This window comes from Ochlerotatus camptorhynchus, unplaced genomic scaffold (genome assembly GCF_037179485.1).
Source record: "Ochlerotatus camptorhynchus isolate MF236.1 unplaced genomic scaffold, CSIRO-AGI_Acam_v1.1 ptg000007l, whole genome shotgun sequence".
NCBI classification, from domain to species: domain Eukaryota; kingdom Metazoa; phylum Arthropoda; class Insecta; order Diptera; family Culicidae; genus Ochlerotatus; species Ochlerotatus camptorhynchus.
In genome coordinates this window covers 2,946,748-2,953,750 of record NW_027040499.1, presented here as the reverse complement: position 1 = coordinate 2,953,750, position 7,003 = coordinate 2,946,748, and positions in this window count along the sequence as shown.

The following is a 7,003-nucleotide window of genomic DNA, read 5'->3' as shown; positions in this document are numbered from 1 at the left end:
TCTCACATTTTAACTATTTTTTCTCCAAATCTTGCATCACGAAGATTGTTATTAATCCCAAATTTTGAAGAAAAGTTCTATTTTCAGACCCTACACAAATTTCAATGCCCCAGAATCTTGGGAATCTATCTTTTTAGTAAATAATCTTTCAGTGAATACACATCTTCTTTATCCGATATCACTATTAATTTGCTCTCATTTGTACCAACTTCATTTTTCTGAAACATTTTTTTTTAATTAAATCTCTTATTCTGCACAATTCACCTATTCATCCAGATAGCATTTGGCCCAGTAACCTTAATCTCTGTCACTCAATAAATTCTAGGGCTTGAATCATAAGATGTATCGATCATAACAAGTGGTAGAATCCGATTTATCAAAGTATCTTGAAAGATCAATAAATTGTTTTGAATGCATTAAGTGATTCATAGAGTTTAATTTTTCCTGTAGTTTTAGAAAACACTTTCTGTAATTTGGCATTTTCCCCACAAATAACCACTGAAAATTTACAGTTGGCCACGTTTTCAAAAATGCGTACAGTTTCGTTTTTTGTTGAATATCAACAACCTGGAAATTTTTAAGATTTGAACCGGGAAAAAACCGGGAATTTCAAAATGAAAAGTCACTGGCCACCCTGTGTTGTTAATGAAAATCTCTGATGGCCTTTGGAATAATGTCTGAGCCACCTGGTATCAAAAGAGAACATCTGAGAGACGTGATTTGCATTATTGGAAAATAGAAGATCGTCGGAATAATTGATCAACCAGAAGTATTGAAAGCATATCTAGAGAAATCTCTGATCACTTGAAGATTTTTGGAAAAATTGGGAATCATCTGGTTTCCTGAGAGAATATGTGAGAAACAGACATACTTCAAATTCCCGCGTACATCGTAATAGAATCGTAATAGCTTGGAGTTGTGTTGTCAGAACAGAGAAGCCTAGAGGAATTCTGAGGAGAGTATGTGTGAAATTGCGTGAAAAATTGCAAAGGAATTTAATTCCAAGAGAAATTCTGATGAATTCTGGCGTCTTTGGTGAAACTAGTCTATTAGTACAAGACACTGAAGAAGTCTGCGCATTGTAACCAGTGCTGCGTGCTGTCAACAATGTCAGTTGATGTAAGATATCGTTCTAGCTCTGAATTTCACTTACGACACTGATATTCGTAGTAAGCATGATATCAGGCGGTACGGCTTTCACATTACCGTATGCGTGATAATGTTTGCACCATCGTACAAATAAGGTTCCCGTTTCACCTGTGCATACAATGCCTTGGTTTTCTTTGCATACACGTAACCTATAGCTCATAACGTAGTAGGCTGTGTATAAAAGAAAATGATTTACTTAGTTTGACAGTTGCACCATGACGAAGTGGCAGCGTATTCGTGATTTGTCCCACGCTCAAATGTAGCAAAAATACATATCAATCGCCGTGGGAGTGTCCCGGTGGACCGTCAAAAGGGTTTTAGACCGAGAAAAGAAAGAACAACTATCCGCGAAGGTGGCCACAGGTCGTCCGAGGTCAGCTCGGTTTCCGAGGGTTATCGCTGCTATCAAAAGGAAGATTCGGGTCAATCCAGTGCGTTCAATAAGGAAAATGGCAAAGGAACACGGGATCAGTGACTTAACGGCACGAAAGATCGTAAAGGAAGATTGCGGGGCGAAGTCGAGGGCACGGAAAAAACTTACACCAACCGCATCCGGGAGCTACGAGTCGAACGATGCAAGAAAATCTTGAACTTCCTTAAGCGAAAAAATCCGGTAATCATGTTCACCGACGAGAGCATGTTTACCGTCGATCCCGTATCAAATTCCAGAACCGACCGGTATATTAGTTCTCTTCCGGAAAAAGACGTGGCCGACGAGCACAAGAACGTGTATCTGACCAAGCATCCTGCTAGCGTTATGGTGTTAGGATTGGTGGCTTCCGATGGCAAAGGATGGAGCCGGTGTTCATTCCAGAAGGCGACAAGGTCAACATGGTGGACTACATCAGGATTTTAAGTAAGTATGTTCTTCCGATCTTAATCCGCTGGATTACTCAATATGGCGCGTCATGAAGGCCAAGGCCTGTTCTAAACGCCACCCGATTGCAGCAAGCCTCAGACAAACATTGACCCGTACCTGGAGAGAAATGGATCCAGACTACATTATTAGAACCTGCCGTGCATTCCGGAAGCGTGTGGAGGCCGTAATTGCAGCAAGTCGAAACTCGATCGATAATTGACCACTTTGTCAAGCAGTTTGGGCGTGACTTTCTACCAGCGATTTCACAAAACTGGACCAAATAATTTATATATTTTTTTATGAAACGCGCAAATGTTGGCTACTTTTCTCGTGGTTCTAGAAGAAAAAATCTCAAAATAATGTTTTATTTCGAGTTCGAGTGGTAGTAAACGTCATTTTAAGTGCTCGAATAAAGTGGTTAATTAACATATATTGAATATGTTTATCACACATACGGTACTATCCATATGAATATCACAAGGGAAAAGTTGAAAATCTTACTTTTAGTTCAATTAATCAACGTTTTTGTCAACCGTTGCATTGTTTTAATATTACTAATAAGTTTTCTAATGATCGGTTCTCGATTAGCTGGCGTATATAAGAAACAAATGCGGCAGAACTTTGAATATCAGTGCCCCCTTTACGATGTCAATATCATTTGCGCACTGACATTGATATTATAACCACAGACAAACAGACATAACACATTGAATATTTCTTACTGTAAAACATTGTCGCTAAAACATTTCCGCCATCTATTGAGTACACTGTGGTGGGTAGTACGCTGAACAGATGGCGGTAGTTAATAAACGTCAAACGCAAGGGAATTGACTACAGGTGGCGGTACTACCAACTACGATACTTTTAAATTGTCCGTTAAATGCTTGTTCGATGAACAACTTTCGAGTGTTATGTCTGTGTTATAACTGTGCAAACTGATACTGATATCAGGAATAGAGAAATTCAGCATTTTGTAGGTATTGATTGTAACCGAAATACTTGTATCTGTCAGGATATGTATTTAAAGTCGTGATATTAAATGTAACTTATCAATCATTTTTTCCCCAAATTACTAATCCTTCTCAATTCCGCGGAGAGTTCTATTGCGAAACATTCAATTCAAGGGTATTTTGAGGAAATTTGTGGGACCACTAGAACAGAATTTCGAGAGAACTCCATGGGAGTTTCGGAAGAATACGTACCGAATGTTGAGAAGAATACTAAGAGAATTTTTAGGAGAATTATTTGGGGGAATTCCAACGTAATAATTATTTTGAAAATGCAGAGTGAATTCAAAGAGTATTCTGCAGAGAATTTCAACCGCATTATGGAGCAAATTATAAGGGACTCTCTCTCTCTGATATTACTACTTAAATAAATTTTAAAATGATTATAAGGATGTTTTTCCACCCTATAGCATAATTCACTTTATTTATAATAAATTTGCTTTTTAATTTATTTCCATACAGCAAGTATTTGAATCAGTGAACAAATATCTTTTTCAAAAATATCCGAATTATCTTTGAAAAATCGATCAATGAATTTGCTTCCCCATGGAATATGTTTGCTAAAATTTACAATCTTTTCTTAAATACTTATTGAACTAAAATTCGTTGAAGCACATATTTACTGTAATTTGTTCGAAATGGAGTCGGAGTCGGTTATTTTCAAATCTGAAGAGTCGGTCTATAAATTAACAACCCTTGTAAAAATTGAATTTTAGTACATTATAATGCTGGGCGCAGAAATTTGTTAGACTTTTTGCATTACAATTCGGATGGCATTTAAACCGTCACTCTTACATTACTTTCGATACTTTACATTTGAACACATTATGTTCTCCTTTAAGTACTACTTGATATGTACATACAAGCTGCTCGTACTGAACCTAACCTTCGAAGCACCTATAGCTGATGTTTAACACCCGTCCTTCGTTGATATTGTTGACGACAGCGGAGATTGTAATCGAACCTTCTATTCTGCACATGTAAAACCCGATGAAAATATCTTCCCACTATGAATGAATCGATCAATATTGGCTCTAGCAAGAAGACCACAACACCGACGTCGCAAAGACAACAGCTATCATGTAACCGACTGCCAATCCCATTCACAAATCGACTACCACAACGCCGCGCACACAGCCCCAGCTGCTTCCCACTAAGGAATTATTATGTCAGGCCACCACACCGCACACCGCCAAGCACAGAAGCAAAATCGCCACCAGCTGCCGGTTGTCGCTGCTGCAACCCACTTCCTTTTTCCTGTCAGCTTGCCGAGCAGTTTGTTCTTGGTCAAGTCGGCAAACCTATACAATAGAACCGGATCGAACCGAACGCCCCCGGAGACGACGACAGACACACTCAGAGAGACAGAGAAAGATGGAGAACGAGAGGGGAAGCCAATTCGCGCATATCCTATGGAAGCCCAAGAGGGTTGCCTGTCCTCCATCCGGTCCGACCACGTCCAAGGCTTGGCACGGAACGGAACGCTGTCAACTACCACATGTCAATCGCCAACCAACCCCTAAACACACATTCAAACCCTGTTCCGTGCCGATTCATTTTGTCGCCCTACACCACCCCAATCGATCGCGCCTGCCCCTTTCCTGCTGGCGTAACCCTTCTTATCCCAAAACAAGCAAACAACCAACCAACCACGCTAAGATAATCAAATATGTGTTGTGCTCGCCTTTGTAAAAAAAAAACCTATGAATGAATTTACATGAATGAACGGCTTCGTCATCCGTCGTTTTCGTCATCGTCGTCGTCGTCGTTGGTCGTTGTGTTCCTTGAGTTCGGTCTGTATACTGCTGCAGCGGAGGCAGAGTGCTGGCGTTCGTATTATCTTTCTCTTCGTTGTTTGTCGTACTATGGGCTAGGAATTAATTAAAAATGACTTTCCCGACGGAGATCTGAGACGTTTCTAAAGATGATTTTAGACGTTACGGACGGAAAATTCCAATTTCCAGACTTGTGTTTCCTTTTCCCGGTCATTTTTAACTAGACGGGATTTGGGAAACAACGATTTTTATCCGGTGCCTTGCCTAGTTATTCATAAGAATTAAAACTTTGGCCGACTTTGTGCGAAAGTTTCGAACAACATCTCCCGCAAGTTTCTTCCAACTGACCCAATTTTCTCCGGAAATTTCTTCCACACGCAAAACAAATGGCATGAAGCTCAATTACTTACATTCTTCTTCATCTAGGCTTTTTACGCTTCTTTTGTGAGCTCTTAACTTTGTGTTCCAGATGCACCTCCTTCTTATTATTCGTCTTCTTCTTCTTCTTCTTTTGATATAGATTCCAATATTTTTAGAAAAATCATAACGTAATTAGAGTTGGTTTGGAATGCTATCTAACATGAAGCTTTAGTGTGACAATTTATTAGCTAGAGAATGGTCTTAGAAGAGTGTAGGTAGATAGTTCCGTTTGAGTACGGCAGTATGAAAATTGAATAAAAGTTGAAATCGAGCGAAGGGCCATTAAGGTGATACTCTAAGGAAGCCTTAGCGTGAAACTTTAAAGGCACACATGTCAGCTTACACAAAACATACAAATTTGAAATTGCTACTCCTTGTTTGCTGTGCTACTACAAACAGAGAGAAGCAATTTCAAATTTGTATGTTTTGTGGAAGCTGACATTTGTGCCTTTGAAGTTTCACTCTAAGGCTTCCTTAGAGTATCACCTTAATGCGACAGTGCAAGTCAAACGCACACTCTTTGCATAACCCGTACGATGTACGCGGAGATTTGAAGTATGTCATCAAATCTGCAGGCAAGAAATGTGCACCTGACTTTGTTTAAATAGTGGCTGAGGAATAGTTCTAGCGACGTTTCATCACTATCACTATATCAGTACATATACCGGAATCAGTTGTAGGTGATTCATTTTACTGGCCTGATGGAGTAAACGTTCGCAGATTCCAGCCAAAAATCGATGCATCTCCGATAAATCTTCGTCCTCCAATATCATCGCAATAAGTCCTGTGGAACGAATCGAAAAAACAACTCTCTCTTCACCGCAACAGTTAGGTGCTCGGGGACGCATCGATGTCCGCACTATAGAAGTCACTGATCCTCTCGCCACAGTCGTGCCATTCCTGTCTTCGTTCAACAGTCATCCCGGCCCTGTATGTGAGTCTGGAGAAGTGACCTTCCAACCCAATGCTATAGGCAAGTACCATTAATTTCCGACCAGATCAACTCCGGATTCACTCCACGGTTTGAGAGCTCCGGCGATCAGCCCACTTTTTCCGATGATATCAACTCAACGCACCGATGTTGGCATCATGGAAGCCCCTAATCCCCCCACCACAGTCGAGCTTTTCCCGTCACCGTGCGTCAGTCGTCCTGGCCCTGTGTGGGGTGCGAGAAGGGTGCTTCCAACTCGCTATTCATGGCAAGTACAAGCCAGTTATGAGCAGTTCATCTCCTGATAAGTTTTCCGGTTCTAGCGCTGTATCCAATCATCACGCGGTCAATAGCAACAACGACACAGCCCAACCAGGACATCGTTTACTATCAATCTATTACCAAAATATCAGGGGCCTTCGTACTAAGACGACTGCTTTGAAATAAAGTTTATCAAGCTGTGATTACGATTTTGTAGTTTTTACACAAACGTGGCTCCGGTCCGATATAAGTCCCGTGGTACTGACCTCGGACTATTCTATATTCCGATGTGATCGTAGTGAAACTACCAGCAACAACACTAGAGGTGGTGGGGTTCTACAGTAGCTGTGAAAACTGGGCTGCCATGTACTGAGGTTTCCTTGGTCGATTGTAGGCAACTCGACCAAATTGCTGTTCGTGTGATATTTCCAGAACGATCGCTGTACATCTTTGGCATTTATCTTTGCCCGAATTCCGATGCAGGGTTATACTTGGCTCACGCTTCAGCTGTCCAAAATGTGTCTTCTTTTCGGTGACTGCAACGTCCCTCAACTTCAGTGGTGTTTCGACGAAGACGTTAATGAATATCTAACATCGAATG